The sequence below is a fragment of the Dipodomys ordii genome, unplaced genomic scaffold (assembly GCF_000151885.1).
Source record: "Dipodomys ordii isolate 6190 unplaced genomic scaffold, Dord_2.0 Scaffold48, whole genome shotgun sequence".
In the NCBI taxonomy this organism is placed as follows: domain Eukaryota; kingdom Metazoa; phylum Chordata; class Mammalia; order Rodentia; family Heteromyidae; genus Dipodomys; species Dipodomys ordii.
The window spans coordinates 9,180,753-9,201,138 of NW_012267264.1; the positions used below are offsets into that span (position 1 = coordinate 9,180,753).

The 20,386-nt window shown below is 37.5% G+C and overlaps 1 protein-coding gene across 3 annotated transcripts in view; it reads right to left on the reverse strand.

Moving 5' to 3' along the window:
• The window catches only part of St7 (suppression of tumorigenicity 7), a 205,862-nt gene that overhangs the window by 184,543 nt on the left and 933 nt on the right, over positions 1-20,386 (reverse strand). The window lies entirely within an intron of this gene.

Here is a 20,386-nt window from a genome sequence, read left to right on the forward strand (position 1 = left end):
CATGTTAAGATATCTAGTGATAGAAGATCTTTGACACATTCTTTTTTTAATATGTTTATTGTAAAGATACTGTACAGAGGGGTTATAGTTACATGAGTAAGATAATTAGTTCATTTTCTATTGAGCATTGTTACCCCTCCTTTGATTTTCCCCTACTGTCCCTTCCCACCCTGCCTCCTCCTCCCGCTCCTCCCTCCCCTCCTTGACCCAGTCTTTCAATGACACTAGTAGTCTCTCAATTCCATCAAATTTTCCCCCCAGGGCCTTTTTTTTTCCTTCTTAGAAGAAAGATGCTTTACATACTTTTCATGAGTATAATTTATTTTTAAATTGATGTCTGGGAATTCAGCTGCATACTGTCTCTTAAAACCATTGTGTGAGTCATGATTTCCATAGCTTACTGGAATGTAGGGGACAGTATTATATTCAAAGAAGAAACTGAATCTTATACGTTCTATTAGCATTCTATTAAAATTTGACACAAGGCTGTTCATGAAAGCTGGACTTTTAAATATTAATAGAAACATGAAATATGAAGATAGAGAAGAAAACACTTCCTAATATTAGCAGGAAATCACTGGAAGAAAGTGGATTGAAACTTGGGCAAGACTTAGTTAGGACCAACAGCCTTTAAATTCTCCTACTTTGTACAATGGTAATTAGATTTTAGACTCATATGACATCAAATTTTTCCCATAATAAATCATATTGAAGATAAAAGTGGAAATTTTTAAGCTATTATAACTTACGAAGAAATACGTTTCTCTTCAATAAAATTGCACTCAACAGGAATACCTGTCATGGTATTCCATTAAAAATGTAAAAAATGTTAGGAATGTGTATATGTTTCCTTAAAAAAAGTATACACTGAAGATAGATTATATCATAACAAACCAAATACAGAGGCCAGTGAACTTCCAGGCATTTACAGTAGTAATATATTTAAACATGGCCATGCTTCAAAATTGGCACAGGAAAAAAAATATAAAACATTTCAGTTTCCTACACACTATTTCCACTTCAGCCTATTCTTCCATATAGAAATACAGATTTAACTGTCCAAAATGTTTCATTCCACCCTAACTAGTCTATGAAAGATAAATCAGGTCTTGAGTCAGTTCTATAAACATTATTAAAATTAGATACTATTTTTTAAATTATACTAAAGCTCTTATCTCTAAAACATCATGATATAAAAGTAAGAGTTCAGCCAGGTGCTGGTGGCTCATGCCTGTAATACTAGCTACTCAGGAGGCTGAGATCTGAGGACTGCAGTTCAAAGCCAGCCTGGGCAGGAAAGTTCGTGAGACTCCTATCTCTGATTAATCACCAGAAAACTGGAAGTGGTGCTGTAGAGCACTTGCCTTGAGCTGAAGAGCTCAGGGACAGTGCCCAGGCCGAGTTCAAGTCTTACAAACCAACAAAAAAAAAAAAAAAGAGTTCCCTAGACCAATACAAAGAATGAAGGATGTAAGGATGTGTAAAAGGCATAAAGCTATGGAATTTGCAGTTAATGCTTATGGACTGGGGCATCTTTATTCGTTACTTTTGGTATTAAAGAGTACATATATCTGCATAAATTAATGAAAAATATAAGCTAGGCATGCTTTTTCACACCTGAAATCCTAACTACTAGAGAGACAGAGAATGGGAATTTCACAATTTGAGGCCATCATGAACAGAAAGGTTCATGATATTTTTATCTCAATCAATGAAAAACCAGGTACAGCTGGCTGCTGATAATGCTAGCTACTCAAGAGGCTGATATCTGAAGATCACAGTTCAAAGTCAGCCAGAGAAGGAAAGTTCATGAGACTCTTATCTCCAATAAACCACTCAGAAAAGGCCAGAAGTGGCACTGTTGCTCAAGTTGTAGAGCATTAGCCTTGAGCAAAAGAAGCTCAGGGACACCAACCAAGTCCCTGAGTTCAAGCACCAGGACCAGCAAAAAAATAAAAGCTAGGTGCCTGTCAACCCCACTATACAGGAAGCATAAGTAGGAGAATCATGGTGTAAACCAGTCTGGGGAAAAAGCACAATTCTACTTGATAAATAATGAACTCAAAAGGTACTGGGAGGTGTGGTTCAAGTGGCATAGCATTTGTGTAGCAAGCACAAGCTCAAACGCCAGTAGAGGCCTCTCTCAAAATACTATAACATTAGAAATTATGTAAGATCATCCTAGGAATATTTGTTTATTACATGTTTCAATGAAAGCAATGGTTTTAAAAGAAAAAGACAAGCACTAATATTAACTGAGTACTTTGTATGTGTTAGACGCTGAAATCATTTTCTCCATCTTTGCCACAAAGCTATGATGGCCTCTATGTTAAAAGGCACTAAAAGCAGTCACTTCAGAGTTCCTCTATATTTTGTAAGTATCTACCTTGACAAGAGTTTTATGAAGTATCTATGGGCTTTTCATTTGTTTTCAATATATTCTAACATTCTTCTGGATAGTTGGAGAGTAAGCTGAATATTTCATTGTTTCTCTCTAGAGACTTGCTCATGATGAAATTAAAAAATTCTGAGCCAAGTGGATGAAAAAGCAAGGTCAAAGAACATTCAGCTATCCATCTCTCTAGATCTTTGAATACAGTTGTTCAAGAAATATTTTCTTGGGCTCCCCCCATAATTTAATTTTGTCCAAAAGACAGTAATTTTGCACCTAGATCAAGTTCTTCTGCCCCATACACACACACAGAGAGATAATATAATTAGCACTTGTGAATGTAAAAAAATTGCTATTTACATTTTTTTTCATGCGATTGTTTCTAACATATTTATAAGCTGATTTATTTGTTGCTTTGAATGTACCTCCCTGCTTTCACTGTATTTGATGTTGGTATAATTTGTGGAGGGGAAGGGAAAAAACAAATTGTTTAAATAGGGATACAGGTGGACCCATTGCAACAATGAGATGTACAAGTCATAATGCTGAAAAACAAACTTTACAACTTTGGCAAGGGGGAGGTGCTGGGAAGGGATGGGAAGGGGAAGGCAACAATGCTTGATAAGAAATGTACTCATTACCTTCCCCATGTAATTGTAACCCCTCTGAACGGTAGTTTCACAATAAAAAATTGCTATTTACAATATTATAAATTACTTATTTGTGCAGTTTTTCCATCAATGATTCATATTCAAAGTTTTCCTACTTTAACACATACACACATACACACACACACACACACACACACACACATACACCCTTACGAGGTTAACAGTAATTCTATATTGGTGATTAATTTGAAACAGATTACATGGAAAATGTATCACAGTATCAACTGAAGTTAACTTTTGAAGCTAGCAAACATAACTATATATATATATATATATATATATATATATGCAATACTGAATTAGAAACTTGAAATCACAAAGTATTAGATCTTAACTCCTCTCCAGCTAAAATTACCTAAGCAAAGGTTTTATTATACCCTGTCTTTAGGCATAATAGATATAAGATTATATTTTGCCAGAACAAGACAAGGATCTTGCCATTACTATGATATTGGAAGGGAAGAATAAGAAAAAGTCACTTTCCTCCTTTTTAATATACTCCCTGTGTTGACATTAATGTAATTATTAATATATCCCCCAAAATCATCTCCCCCCAAAAAAGTGATAGTAACACTAGACTGTCCAAATTTGTCTCTAGTTACAATGACTTACAAAAGGCATACCTTTTTCCATGTTTGGCCTTGAATAATCTTGAAGTCTTGTAGGTTCTGTTAAGATCTGACATGGCATGCTTCTGAAATTATTACCTGACCCTGCAATTTTATAATTTTACCAATATTCCCTTCTATATTTCACCTAGACATAAGCCTCTCATCCAGCTCATTTAGCAAGTGAAAAGTTTATTTCTAGGCAAACAGACATCTGAGATCCAGATCCTAACAGAAAATAGTGGGGAAACCACTCAACTGCACTTAGCATTGGTGGTTTCCTTTTCCACTGTTTTTTGAAGGTAGACTGTAAATTGGGAAACATACTCTACAAATACACATATCTCCATAATACTGTACGTAGTTTGATTCATTTGTGTTCTAAAATGAAACACTTCTACATGTAAGCACTGTTTGGGTGAAGTTTTAGCTGTCATGAAACCTTTTCCCTCCCCTACATTTGCACCAGACAGCATTTCAATCATTCCAATGGATTTTTAAGCCATTTCACTACTTCTGCTCTGAAGTAGTAAACAAACATCAATAGCTTCTGTGTTTTCTAATATCAACTTTAAAATGTTATATTCATTGATTGGGGAGGAAAAGAAGGCTTACAGTCATACTACCACAAGCTACAACATGGAAAAAAAACCCTCATAGCCAGAGCTTTGAAGAATGTCTTCCAGAGGTATGACTTTTTCTTTCTAGGAAAGAGATAACGCTTTGAATTCTATGTTTAAAATTTTAAAAATTCTTACCATCAAAAAAAAGAAAGCCAACAATATGTCTCAGAGGGCGCTATGGGTGCTATAAGCAGGATAATATTACAGCTAACATTCCCTAAGCCTTCCAGGAGCACTGACTCATCATTGTGACAACACAAAGCCCCCCATTTCCCAGGACCCTTAGCATAACCATAGTATACCCCTAATCTTCAAGTGTATTTCCCTGTCCTCTTAAGTCACAGAAAACTAAGAAGCTCACTTAATAAACTAGTTGTTTTAACTGCAGATACAAATGAAGATAAGGTAGGATATAAAACTAACCCTCAAGAAGACTATTAAACAAACTGTGTGATGAAATACCAAAGGTCACTCTGCTTTGTGGTCGCTTGTACCAAGTTGCTTCTAACCCTATGTTTGTACAATACAATACCCACCAGCCCCATACAGGTACTTAAATTTAAATGATCTAAAATTAAATTTTCCAGAGCCAGGCATCGTGACACTTATTATAATGCCAGCGTGGAAAAGTGAGGCAGAAAAGACCCTAGTTTGAGCCCAGCCTGGGAGACATAATAAGCAGCTCTTTAAAACAAAGGGAAGAGAGAGAGAGGGAGAGAGAGAGAGAGAGAGAAGGGGGGAAGGGAAAGAACGTAAGAGGGCTGGGGAAGGTGGCTCAGTGGTAGAGCGCTTGCCTTGCATGCCTGAGGCCCTGGGTTCGATTCCTCAGCACCACATAAGCAAAAAGAAGAAAGCCGGAAGTGGTACTGTGGCTCAAGTGGTAGAGCACTAGCCTTGAGCTGAAGAGCTGAGGGACAGTGCCCAGGCCCAGAATTCAGGCCCCATGACCAGACCAAAAAAAAAGTAAGAAAGAAAGGGAAAAAGAAAAAAGGAATCAGTTACAAAGTTGTACCAGTCTAGAGAGTGAATATTGCAGAATACTGCAATTACTAAAAAAAAATTACCCTAAGGTTTCCTGAGACTCTGTCCTGCCACCTCTTGAAGGGTTGTCCACACCAAAGACTTACAATTCTTTGGTGGCAGAAACAGAAAGTGTCTATGCAGTCCACGTCCAAATTCTTCTCAACAACGAGCTTTAGAAAGAAAGTCCAAACACAAGCAACATTAAAAATATGAAAAAAAAACAAGCCAAGTGCCTGTGACTCTTGCCTGTAATCCTAGCTAATCAAGAAGCATGAAATCTCAGGATCAGAATTTGAAGCCAGCCTGGGCCAGAAAGTCCACAAGACTCTTACCTCTAATAAAGTGCTCAGAAAAAGCCAATGGTAGAGCACTAGCCTTGAGCAAAAAGCTCAGAGACAGTGCCAGGCCCTGAGTTTGAGCCCTAGGGCTCTCTCTCTCCCTCTCTCTCTCTCTCTCTCTATCTCTCACACACACACATACATACACATAAAGTAACTTTAAAATTAGAGTAAGCTTGGGCTGGGAAGTTGGCTCAGTGGTAGAGCGCTTGTCTTGCATGCCTGAGGCCCTGGGTTCGATTCCTCAGCACCACATAAGCAAAAAGAAAAAAGCCGGAAGTGGCGCTATGGCTCAAGTGGTAGGTCACTAGCCTTGAGCTGAAGAGCTGAGGGACAGTGCTCAGGCCCAGAGTTCAGGCCCCACAACCGGACCCCAAAAAAAATAAAATAAAATAAAATAAAATTAGAGTAAGCTGTTTGTTAGTATTTACAGAATGCAGAAAGGATCAATTTTCTTACAATAGCTCCTAAAAAAAACAGTTCTACCAGATAATGTTGATCGTTGAAATAACAATAGCAATGTAATTAACCTATCTCCTCTATCATCTATTTTTAAGGGCCAAGTTTTGTTTAATCAGTCAAAGAAGAATGCCCAGTGACTGTTACCATAGGGTAACAGGGCTCTTTGTAGTCTTTGGGGGGCACAAGGACATAGATATCTTACTTGTTCTTCCTAAATTCGAAGCTCTCCATCACTGGATATTTTTTTTCACAGCATTCATTATTCACATTCTTAGTGCACACTGGAATTGTGCCTGCAAAAGGACCAAGAAGGCTGGACTCTAAGCATCAAAGAGGCTTAGTATATAAATTATAGAAAAAGTACTTGATGAAAATGTAAACATATTTTTTATATCTCTTAGCTTTAAGTTCAGGGTAGCGATTCTGTTTTAATACAATGAAAACCAGAATTTTCCAACTTGTAGTGCCTACATTTATTAATAGGCATACTAAGAGGAAGGCTATTTCATTCTCAAGTAATTTGGAAGACAGTGCGGCACAAGCATGCTTGAGATCTACCCCTGTGTTACAACAGACTGACAGACCTTGAGTAGAGCGAGTGCATGATAAGCCAAGGTTTCAGTCTGTAAAATGGATGAGAGAAGTTCATCATGCAAACTGCTTAGCACATAGTAGAGGCACAGAGTATCTTGCTGAGGTTATTTTTGCCCTGCTGTTCCTCCTTCCTGGAACACTTTTTCTGATAGTGCACAGAGCCAGTTCCTTTTCCTCCTGTAGATCTTGCTTCAGTGACGCTTCCTAACTGAGGTCTTCTCTACCCTTCCAAACTCTGTGTAATGGCCTTGTTATTCTCTACCACAGCCCTACTTCATTCCTTCCTGTCACTTCTAACAAGCCATGAGGAATATATTAGCTCAGTGCATTATCAGGTTTTTTTTTTCCAATAGAACATAAGGCTTGTATATACTGCAATTTATATAACAGGGAAAAGTGTTCACTTATATTCCTCTTTTTTCTTTTAATGAAGTTACAGCTATGTAGATTATTATAAGCTTTTTAGTTTCTTTCACTATGTATACACACATCAAAAGCACAATAGACTAACTTCCTAGCAGAAGGGAATACTTATCACAAACAGAGCTAACCATGTAACAGAAGTAAAAGATATCACTGCTTCAAGCTTGATAGAAGAGAAAGTTTAGAAATTAACCATTTTCACTCTCTGCAGAGAAATCAATATCAAATCTCTCCCCCTCCAAAGACACAATATGCATACATGTGCATAGTTTTCTATTAATCAAGATAACCAGACATAGGAAGATATTCTCTGAAAAATGAGACAATGAAAAATTAGCAAAATATTTTTTTCAGTTAAAAACAAGAGACGGTAAAAACAGAAAAACATATAATCTCAAAAGAATTTTTAAAATTCTACACTTGGAATCTGAATATGTTCTATTTTGTGTGTGTGTGCTAGTCCTGGGGCTTGAACTCAGGGCCTGGGGATTGCTCTTGGGCTTTTTTACTCAAGACTACCATTCTACCACTTGAGCCACAGCTTCACTTCTGTCTTTTTGGTAGTTAATTGGAGATAAGAGACTCATGGACTTTCCTGCCTGGGCAAGATTTGAACTGTGATTTCTCAGATCTCAGCCTCCTGAATAGCTAGGTTACAGCTATGAGCTACAAATGCCCAGCTAAGTGCTATTTTTTTTTAAAAAAGTGACAGAATCTAAAGCTTCAATGGAAAATATCTTAGTATATAAATGGTATCTCAGCTCCTGATGCTGGTGGCTTAAGCCTGTAATCATAGCATAAGTCAACACCACTATTCATTTCTCAAAAGTCAACAAATCATTTCGTTTTCCCCAAATAATATATATAATCTTATGTAAGTGATCCTCATAAACACATAGACTAGCCCCATCTAGTGGCAAAGAGAATTGCTTCCACATAAACATTAAAAGAAGTTCTAAACTATCTACCAAAATCCAAATCATGGACAGTTCTTGTTCAGGACCCAATTTTGCTAACAAATGTAACAGTATATGGATCTGAACCCAAATACTTCCAGGTAATAATTGAGATAATGGTCAAGATCACATGATGGTTAGGACAACAGTTTGGGACATCTAAATTCCCTCTGAACCTCATGAATGCAAATGAGTAAACATATTTGCACTGAGCCCCTACTCTGCCATAAGTGGGGCACAACTACAAATACTTACCTCATCTAATCCTCACAGCAACACAGTTAGGAAAAATACTAAACACACCCTTTGAGCAGGATGTTAAATAATTCATCTTAAGCAATACAGGCATTAAATAATGAGTCACCTCTCCATCTACCTATTACTAGGTCCTTGAAAAAAAAGGGAGAATAAGAAAGTGATACAATAGTTGAAATGTACACAAATTCATTGGGCACTTAGTTTAGGCCACCTGCAACTAACTTAAACATGGATAAGAAGAACATGCTGCTAGGTAACAGACACTCTCTTGGACTTTGAAATAAACACATGCTGACTAAAGGGGGACATTGTCCATCTCAGTCCTGACCTGGTGAGGTGATATAGTACAGATTTTGGTATCAAACCTAAGAACAAACAAGGGCTAACAAACTGATACACTAAACACAGTCTCCTGTGTCAGAGAACAGTGTTGGACCTAGGGATCCAAAGACATCCATGCAGACACTTCTTGCTCTGAGCCTTCAGGTCCTAACTTGAATAAGTTTCATCTAGCAGAGAAGTTTACAAACTGGGAGAGGCTGCTTAATCTATAATCTCTTTCAGAGAAAGGGAAAAGATTTCTCAGAAATGTTTTTATAAAAATAGTTTGTCTAGTGAAATGTATAAGACACTATGTTGAAAATGAACTTTAAAAGTTGGGGGAGGCAGGGAGGAGTTGGGGAGGTAGAGAGGGAAGGGATGGCAGGGGGAAAACAAAGGAAGGAGTAACAATGCTTGATAGGAAATGTACTCATTACCTTACTCGTGTAACTGTAACCCCTCTGTACAGTATCTTTATAAAAATATTAAAAAAGAACAAAAAAATAGTTTGTCTGTTTCCTTTGTAAGAGACGCCTTTATGAGTTATTTAAACTTTCAAAATTTTTCTTCTATCTCTCTCTTCTGTCTGTTTCTCTCTCACATACATACACACATACATACACAAGTGACAGAGAGACAGATGGGGGAGAGAAAAATACAAAAATAGGAACTTGCTTTCAGAATGCTTTTTTCCCAGCAGACATTCTCTTCCAATAAGGTTCGATTCTCCAAGTCCTAACATATTCAAAGAATTAGATCAATTCTACTTTAAGAACTAGAGGACATCATGAATAGATAGTGGCACAGCTCAATGAGAGAAGACAAGAGTTTTGAGCCCAAAGAAACCTCTATTGAAACTTAGACCTACAACAACTAAATAATGCATTATTTAGATTACATAAGAAGGAAGAAAAGGGAAAGTGATGGAGACACAATTATAAAACTAAGTCTCCTTCTTTCTCTTCTTCTTTCTAGTAATTCCATTCTGAAGCCACCCTTTGGGTCAGGTGAGATAGGCATCCACGCTGGGGTAGACACAGAGGGAGGGAATGGGGCAATATGGAGACCCAGAGTCCAGTGAAGAGAACATATACATGGGAGCAGCCCTGCCTAGAGTGTTAGAGCCCATGCAGAAGAAGGAGGGTATAACAATGGTGGACCATTGAGAAATACATTCCTGAGCCCTCGAAATGGTAATATAGAGCAGATTGCATTCTGCAGTCCAAAAATCATGAACTGAACTTCTCTGGGCCCAATTGTGTCAAAGACGTGGGTTATTTACAGATGGATTGTGCATGTGAGAAATCACATTAAGGATTATAGGAATTATATTTCTCATTTTTCAAAGAAAGAATAAGTATGGAGGGGAAGAAAAATAGAATGATTCCTGGAGAAAAGACTAAGATTTAAGAAGCCAGTGTGAACTCATAATTTCAAGAAGGAGAGAGAGTTAATGACTATAGATAAATTTTATTAACAGACCCATATAGGTGAGTATACATATATTGCCTCACTATACCCCTCTGAGGACTGGAAAAACAACTTCCAAATGGAAATGTGAATACTCTGTGTTGAGATCTTAGCTTTGCAATAAAACAAGGAGGAAAATGGGGATTCTAACTCAGTAGCTGATGCTTTCAATCATTGGCTGGTACTCTACCACCTGAGCCACACCTCCAACACCAAGACTGAATATTGTAAGTAATCATTATCCTCAAAAAAAGATAGGAGCTGGGCACCAGTGGCACACACCTGTAATCCTAGCTACTCAGGAGGCTGAGGGTTGTGGTACAAAGCCAGCTTAGGCAAGAAAGTCCATGAGACTCTTATGTCCAATTAATCATAAAAAAACGGAAGTGGTGCTGTGGCTCAAGCAGTAGAGCACTAGCCTTGAGCTGAAGAGCTGAGGGACAGCACCCAGGCCCAGAGTTCACAACCCATGAGTGACCAAAAAAAAAAAAAAGATAGGGATATGTCAAATAAAAATTTAGATATTAGCTTGAAGGGATACCCACAAGCCAAGCCTGTCATAATTTAAGTTTCAAAGTGATAGTGATGGTAAGAAGTTACAGTCCACTGAAAAGAACAGGAAACTATATAGTTTGCACTGACATAAAGGGCTAAATTAATATATTAAAGTCTGATGAAGAATTTAGAGTTTTAAAATTCTTCTCCGAAAGTATTTATAAACTCCTAAAGAAATAAAAATAACCTTATGGTAGAGAATCCTTTGGAAACAGCCTCAATCAGGTGATCAAATGAGATTCATCAACAGGACAAATGAAAATTAGGAGTCCTATGGGATGACACAGTGAGAACAGCATATTTTCACTTCTCTGATATTCCAACCAAGGATGCATACATTATCTAACTTAATCATAAAGAAGGCAGGTTCAACAACCAGCATGAATTCTTCAAAAATGTCAAGGTCATGAAAGTCAAAAATAGAGGGAAGGCAAAAATGGCAGGTAAAGGCAAGGTTTGATTGCAAACTACATTGCACTTCTCTACAAAGGAAATTATGAGAATACTGGTAATACTGTAATGTAATCTGAGATTGATGTGGTAGTGGTTCTACTAATTTCTCATCAATCAAATTAATTTCTCATTTTTGTAAATACGCTTTGATAAAATAAGAGAACATCTTTATAGAAAACACACGCTAAAAACTATTTCAGAGTACACAAGAACCACAACACAAGAAGCACAGAGAGGCTGAATGACAGTACCCAGTCCTGAGTTTAAGCCCCAGGAACAGCAAAAAAAAAAAAAAAAGAATTAGTTAAGACTGAGAAAGGGACCCCCTACAGACTGTCAGTTGTTCCTCAGGACGAACAGCACATTGAAGACCTCAGTTTATATAAGAGAATTTAATGAGATAGGAAAAGACCCAGCACCTGCTGAGGCCAGGAGTTGACATTCCTGGATGCACCAAGATGAATAAAACTCTAGAATAAAATGGGAAGGTGTGCGGACAAGATAGGAGGATGATAAAATAAATGGAGTACTGCATAGTGATTATGTGAGCTCTCTGGGATGACAAAAAAGTAGATGTAGTAGAATCATCTGGGTTCCATAAATAATATCAAAATTGAAGACTTTTTTTAGATAAGAATAGGAGCAGCAGCTAATTATATGACTTAAACCAGTAATACCAGCTCCTATTGATGTAGAGACCAAGAGAATTAAGGTTCCAGGATATCCTAGGTAAAAAGTCAGTAAGACCTTAATCTCAAGTAACAAGCCAAACATGATGTTGCACACCTGTAATTCCAGCTATTTGGAAGGCATAGGTAAGAGAATCCACACCCAACATCCAAACCTAGCCTAGGCAAAAACTTGAGCCCCAATCTGAAAAATATCTAGAGCAAAAAAAAAGGGGGAGTGGAGACATGTCTTAAATAGTAGAGCACCTGCCTAGCAAGCACAACACTATGAATTCAAACTACAATACCTCCAAAAATAGAATATGAACATATGAGTGTAAATGAAAATGATGTTGTATACAGAAAAAAAGACCACCCTGGAACGTGGAGTATGAAGGAACGCATTAAGCCTGAAGCTAAAAGAGGTCCACTGAGCAAAAAGCAGAGGCCTGCTTCAACTAAAATTTGGTATCTCTATCTCATTTGCTGGGGAACCAAAAGATAATAAAGATTTGAAAGCAATACCCTGGTTCTACGATAGATTAGAGGCAGGAAGATCAGCTGGAAGATTACCATAATAAGATTATAAAGGATGAAATAAAGCTGTAGAAAGTGAAGGGACATTACAATTTTTGACAAGATTTTCTAACTAATTACATGAAGGAAAGAACAGATGAAAATTATGAGCTTGGCCTGTAAGGATCCATAAGAAAAGCTGAGCTGCATCAGAAGGAAGAGAAGAGGTAAGCATCCTTCATAATCAACAAATTATTCTTTATTGTTATTCTGCTCACAGCTTTATAAACAATCCTTTAATTACTGGTTTGGATGTGTAATCTGTTTCCCCATAGAACCTTCACAAATATAGAAGGGGTTTGGGAGAGAAAAACTGGGAAAAAATGAAGGAAGGGGTGACACTTTTCGAAGAGAAATGTACTCATCACATGACTTATGTAACTTCTCTGTATATCACCTTTACAATAATAAAAAAATTAAAAATATTTTATCAGACATAATTAACCTTCATAATTCATACGTACGCATTTAATTTCCCCCCTTTTTCCTTATAAAGAAGTCTAGTTAAAAACCTTTTCTAGAGTCTTACTGGTTAATTCTATCTTTGATTTCTTACTCTGCCCTCTTAAGAAGCTGGAATGTAAGATAAGGAGGATGAGTTGTCACGAGCAAAGCTTTATTAAATTGGCGTCTCCAGGGAAAGGAGCTGTGAGGATATCAGAAAAGCTCACACCTGACGATTAGAAACAAACCTCTCCCTTGTCTGGTAAGACGTACATTTTTCCAGGTACTCTGGCCAAGTCTTTCTGGCCTCTGGTCTCTCTTTGAAGATATCTGCCAAAGGCCTGACTCTACCTGCTTACCAAAACCTGTGACTCAGTGAGCCACAAAGTGACTCTGTTTTGGGCACTAAAGGACTAACCTTCCTTGCTCACACCACGGTGGGATAAAATGCACTGATGTTGAAGCATGAAGTAAGTTACCAGCTGCAGCAGTGAGCTACAGCTATCCACAATGTATTGCACATTGAGTCAGTGCTGGCACTGACTTAAGCTTTTATAATGTTGTCTGTGAGGTGCTTATTAGGATCAACCTCAGTTAAAAATACAGTAACTAGTGTTAAGATCACTGAACTGTATGCTAAGAAACCCATGTTAACATTTTGCTAATATGTGCCACAGTGATTCTACTACAGGTTAGTCACAAAAACAAAGACTATTAGCAGAAAAGCCCAATTACGACCTGTCTAGCTACACCTGCAGACCTGCCCCTAGCACCCTGACCTGCACAGACCACCTGACCAAAGCCATTCCCTAAACTCCCTAGTGAAAAAGGAAAAAGTAACCATGGTTCTTAATAGCAGGATCAGATGCAATGTGGTACAACTGGCACACTTACAGGCAAGAGTGAGCATTTATAGGCCACCACTGGGAAGAAGAAGACATTACTGGCCTTTACCTGGCCAGAACAGAGTCAAAATTGTTATCATTTACTCATGTCAAAATATTCTTATCACTTGCCCATCTAAGTGAATATAGTATGAGAAAATGTGAGATGGGGGGGATAAAATGATAGAAACTCACGTAGAGCAAAAGAGAATCATTTAATATCTTGCAATATGATCATGAGTGATTTGATTTACTAACAGTCATCTTATTTCTAAAATTAACATGATATACTAATTTATTGGCTGACTAGAGAGTTGTACTATCCTATTTTGGAAATGCTACATCCTACCATAAGAAATCAAAGATAGAAAGATGCTAAGCGAAATGACATGGGCACAAGATGTTTTTCTTTGTTTTTGTTGTTTTTAATGTACTTTTAATGCAATTTTCTTTTGTGTTTCCCCCCTATGGTTTCTCCCATGTTGTTACTATATTTGATTTTGGTATTCTGGGTATTGTATATATGTTTATCTGACTTAGGGAAGGGAAGGGAAACAACAAAATGGTGAGACAAAGAACAAAGGGGGAACTAGTGAAACAATACTCACAAGATACTATGTTGGAAATGATCTGTACGACTTTTGGGGATGGGAAGGGAGGGAAAGAGGGAGAAAAATGAGGAAGGGAGTAACGAGTTAGACAAGAAATGTACTCACTACCTTACTTATACAACTGTAACCCCTCTGTACATCACCTTGACAATAAGATTAAAATTAAAAAAAGAAATCAAAGATAGAGCAGGACATAGTAGCTAACACATATAATCCCAACTGCTCAAGAGACAGAGATGGGAAGTCAAAGTTTAAGGCCAGACCTAACAAAAAATTAGAGAGAAATCATCTTAACAAAAAAATCTGGGTTTTAGCAGTTCATACCTGTCATCCGAGCTATGAAGGAAGCATAAGTAGGAAGATCAAGGTTTATGCCAGTTCAGGAAAGAGAAGCGACTTTGTCTCAAACATAACCAAAGCAGTAGAGCATAATGGATCATACCTATAATGCTCCAACTTAAGAGGCTGAGTTCGCCATTTGATGCCAACCCAGGCATGAAAGTCTAAAGAATTCCATCTCCAAAATAACCAGCAGAAACTCAAGCGAGAAGCATGAGAAAGTATGGTTGCTGTTGCTTTTAAATTCTTTACTTCTTTCTTGGAATGGTGAGTCAATATGAGTGATTAGATTTAGTAATTTTTTTTTTCCCAGCCCTGGGGCTTAAACTCTGGACCTGAGCTTTGTACCTGGGCTCATTGTTCTCAAGGCTAGCACTATACCACTTGACCCATAGCACCACTTCCAGCTTTTTCTGTGATTAATTGAAGAGTCTCATGACCTTTCCTGCAGGCTGGCTTTGAACCACAATCTTCATATCTCAGCCTCCTGAGTAGCTTGGATTTACTAAAATGCTTTAATTATATTTTCAAACTTTTACTCAGTGATGACACAGAAAAAATTCCAGTACAGAGAAGAAATCTAGTTTCTATTTAAATCTATATTTAAAAACTATAATTTAACCCTCAAGCTTCATGTTTCAAAATTCTTTCCTAAAATGAAACCATTATAAAAACAGGCAAATATTACATTTCTATAGCATAATACTTTTGGCTAAACAAAAAATTCTGTCTAAACCAAAATGTCAAAAAAATGATTTCATTTTGTTTTAAATAAAATGCCAATGATAGAAGACAATGGTATACACAAACACACATACACACTCACACACACACACACACATTCCTGTGGACAAAGCCAGCTTGTACTGGTCCCTATTATATGACACTTTACAATTGTAAACAGATAACATAAAAAGAGAATCAACTGAATCAACAGAGTATAATAAACAGCAAAGCAGCAAAACAGCATTATTTTATTGGTTCTATTAGGAATATTCAATAAGCAGTAACTACCAAATAAGTAGGGAAGAACAATTCGAAAGACAGGGAAATTTTGTTCTTACTCCTGAGGCAAGAAGAACAGAAATTGGAAAAACAGTAAACTTTAAGCAGTTTACTAGTAATATGCCAAAATGACATTGCAACTGAATTAAAAACCAAACTCTAGATCACACATAAGTCCAAACCCAAACATCATGCTGAAAGCGTACTTCTATGTTATGCCTTCGTGTCTTTACTGCCATTGATGACACTGTTATACATTTTTATAATAACATAAATAGGCCTTGCTTAATGATCTAAGAGATTCCTTCAACATCAGTTCACTCTCTATAAGCATATTCAAAACTTCTGAAAGACTAATACTCAAGATTTTTTATTACATTTGGAGATCCAAATCTACCTTGGGAACCAAAACTTAAGAGTTTTCCACAGATCGTATCTAGCACACAATTTCCCAGAATTCAGAGGCGGAAATAATACCGCCTCAGATAAATGCTATCCTATTTTGCTAAGGTATTTAGTAACTGCAATTAAACAGTGATTGCTCTGGCCTTGACCATAGCCAACAAATACTTGAGAGCTAACTGGATCTGTCAGTTTCTTATTTTAGCACAGTAGGTAGTACAGGAATGCCTGCTATATTTAAATGGTGGGTAAGAGTAACACAGGAGCAACTATCCTCCTCCATTGTAACAGCAAAATAAGACAGGCAGGGTGCAGTAGTTCCTGTCAGTAATCCCAGCTACTTTATAGGCAGAGATCAGGAGGATTACAGATTAAGGCACTAAATGATAAAGATAGTGCTAATCCCCACCCCACCCCAAGCCCAACTGGTAAATTGATTGTGGTAGTGAATGCCTATGGTCCCAGCTATGAGGTCCCAGCAGATACATTTTTAGCCCATGATGGGGCCCGGGCAAAAATACATAATCCTACCCAAAAAATAACTAAAGCAAAAAGGGGTAGAAGCATGCCTCAAGTGGCAGAGCAACTGCCTCGCAGGCACAAGTTCCTGAGTTCAAACCCCAGTATCACCCTCAAGAAAAAATATATATTATTACATATTTTCTATCTTCTAGAAAGTAGATATCTTTAAACTGGCATCACAAACACAATAATAAGGATGAAAGGAAATATTATTTCATGTGTATAACAAATATCCAGTATGGTGGCCCCAACAATCAATAACCCTTATCTTGGGTAAGTGATCCAATTATATCTTTTAACCTGTCATTTCACTGTGAGAGCCAAGTCTATAATACAAGCCTCTAAAGAAAGCAAGCTACTATAATGCTTTGGCTTTAAATTATATTTTATGGTCATACAACACTTTCTCAGCCAGGCATGGAGGTGAATATTTGTAATTGCAGCACTTAGGATATAGGGCAGGATCATTTCTCAAGGACAAAAGGAAAACAAAAAACAAAAGTACTTTCTTATTCATAGTACCCTCTCCTATTTCTTTCTAGTTCAGAGATCCATTTTATCACCACAATGGAAAGGAACTACTTCAACCACTTACATATTCATACAGTGCCTGAGGATGGCCTATTAAAGGCGTAGATGTACATATCCTAAAAGTAGTGACGTTTGCCCACATGCATACTTCCAATTGCACATCTAGACAGCAGTTCTGACCTTCCCCCTAGTGATGTTTACAGCACTTTACACAGCCTTCTTAGTGTTTCCTGGGGAATTTGTATTAGTTCCTCCTCTGGCAATCACTTCCTGTCACTATACTTTTTCCCTTGCCTTCGAACTTTTGCCAGATTACCTCAGGAGAATCCTCTGAATTTCAGACATAAGAAAAAAGCAACAAGACCAGTCTTGAATGCTAAGTACTAACAATACCCCCTCCAATTAATAGAAAGAAAAATCTTTAAGGGGATACGTAAAATAAGAGAAAGACCAGTGTTGGAAAGCCCTGAAGACAACCAATTTGAGTTGTGCATCATGTTTTCATGTGCCACCACTGAGGGCAAACACATACAGGATGGAAATACAAACATTAAAAAGCTATCCCTTTACTCTCGCACCCTTCAGAGCACACTAGGGAAAGTATTTTCCAAAAGTTTAAAGGTTATCATCCTCATTCACAAATATAGCAGCTTCCCCATTAAAATGTACTTTAATATAGGAACTTGTGGCTCACACCTATAATCCCAGTTACTCAGGAGGCTGAGATCAGAGGTCCACAATTCAAAGCCAACCCAGGCAGATTCTATTTCCAGTTTTATTTTGAACTACCTTTATTCCACATGTACTCAAAACATTAAGAGATAAAAACAGATTCAAGCATTCTTACTGGGAAAAGTACACATGATACAAGAGATATAAAAGGTATGTCTGAGCATTAAGGTCCTCACATGATTCATGATTCTCTGAATCTAACCTGCACTTTCGCCTATTTGTGCCTCTGGATAGATCTACTCTTCAGCACCCAAAAGTCAGAATGAGAATTCTCACTCTCTGCAGCTCAGTTCAAAGTACATTCCCATCCACTTTCTACACTCTACTTCCATTATTGGAAGATGTATTCATATTACAAAACCCCTTAAGCCTGAGTCTTACAAATTTGTACATCTTTCTCATATCACCTGTCACAATGCCCTAAGCACAGGAAGGATTCAAGAAAAAAACTTAAAGTCAACTTAAGTACATTTATCACAAAACACAACCACTTATTCGAATATCGACTAGAACAGAATATCGAAAAGCACATACCAAGGAGTTATCCAAGAGCAACACAGAATATTTTTTCACCAGATTCTGGTTCCCATAGGCCTGGGGGATGGGTGTTATGAACAGAATCCTAGACCCTTGGCTACCTCACAGGGAGGCCTGAGCCACTTGCAGCTCCCATAAAAGCATCTAGACTTAACAGCTTTTCCAGGGACATACATGCTTCATCACAGAAAACACACACATCTCCCACAGGGCTAAAGAACACAGCTAGTTCCAGTAAAGTCCTTTTCCATCTCCCTACAAGGAGGGGCATTCTTGTTTCACCTCCAGGGATGCTACCAAATAAATCATTTCTCTGAGTCTTCACCCACAATAAATTATAGGGCATTTGTTTCCAAGGGATAGAGAATTGGCAAGGACAAGAGGGAATTGACAGGCAATGTTTTGGCAGACTTCCTAGTAGAACTTCTCACTTTTACTTTTAAAAAGAAAAGGATTCCAATGTCTGCCTTAATTTCACAAATTCGATGCTAAAGTCTCCCTTCCTCCACTACACTCTTCATAGTTAGAGCAGAGAGGAGAGCACTCTTCATGTGCTACTCCTTTCTAAGATGCTCAGAAAGCCACATAAAAAGCAGAAGTGGAACATCATTGGGGAAGGAACCTCAGGCTCACCTTGATAGCCTGTTGTCTTCAAACCATCTTATTTCTTAAGAGGCCAAGTGAGAAATAGTCCTACACAAACTGACAATGCTATCTGTGAGAAACGCTAGATTTAATGCTGCGAATATCTAACACTTTCTTTTAAAACTAGACCTTTTCCTAATAAGGTATTATGCTTCCTGCCAGTTCTGGTATTTGGCCCATGTGTTCATATGTGTAACATGTATACAGATGATTAACTTATTTTAATTACTTGTGGTATACAGACACAAATCCTGAAATAAAAATTGTAAATGTGTAGTAGTGAGAAACAGCCACAATTTTTTAAATCATACAATTAAGTTTCTGTGAGAAAAAATCCAATGTACTTACATACATATACATATTCAAACTAATTTTTAAATATTTATTTATTTGTTTATGGTACTAGTGTTTGAACTCAAGGCCTTATACTTGGTAGGCAGGCTCTCAGACAACGTCTTAGTGGTTTTGGAGTTTAGGAGTAGACAAGTATAAGGATCTAGTTGACTGAAGCAGAAAAGACAATGGAATGATAAGCTGCTACCCCACCCTAGAACGTGAAAAGCCAGAAAGCCAGGATCTCTGGAATGAGTGGATACAAAGAGCTGAGCAGTGATCATTCCAATAATGAGATCGTTCAGAAGCTGGAAACCTGTCTCCTATGTTTACTATCCCAGAGATAGTACCAAACAAATGTGAATGAAGTTTAAGTAAGAAAGCAGTTCAAATTAATTAAAGTGGTTAACTTTAAAATCTTAAAGCACAAAATGAGAGCATTTTAGCTAGTGTTCTAAAAAGTGTTTCTTTACAGTTATGCCATAGGAAAACCCATTTCCAGCCCCGGTTTCTCGGTGTGTGCAAATGACACACTGCAAAACGTACATGCACATGCAAATATGAATATGCATATTTATCTCTCCTCCCTCTATGTATGTACTGTATTCTATAATATATATTATATCGCATAATATATTACGTGATATCCATTATATATTATATAATTGTTATACATATGTAGTATTATACTTTTATTATTGTAATTATTATATATCATAAAATACAGAATTCAGGACTCGAAGGATTTCCCAGATGACTGAGAAATGATTTTTTCAACTCTCTGCATTATATGTATGTATGGAGATATCACAATGGAACCGTCCTGTTCCAAAGATGCTCATTAAAATTGTTAACAGAAAGGTCCGAGTACCTCGAATCTACAATTATTTGCACACTTGGAGGACGGTAGCCTTTCCTTGGAAATGGTGTGATCGGGGCTGGAGGTAAGCGCTGGCGGGAGACGTCTCCGGGCGCTGGGCCCCTGTGGATGACCGCGGGGGGGGGGGGGG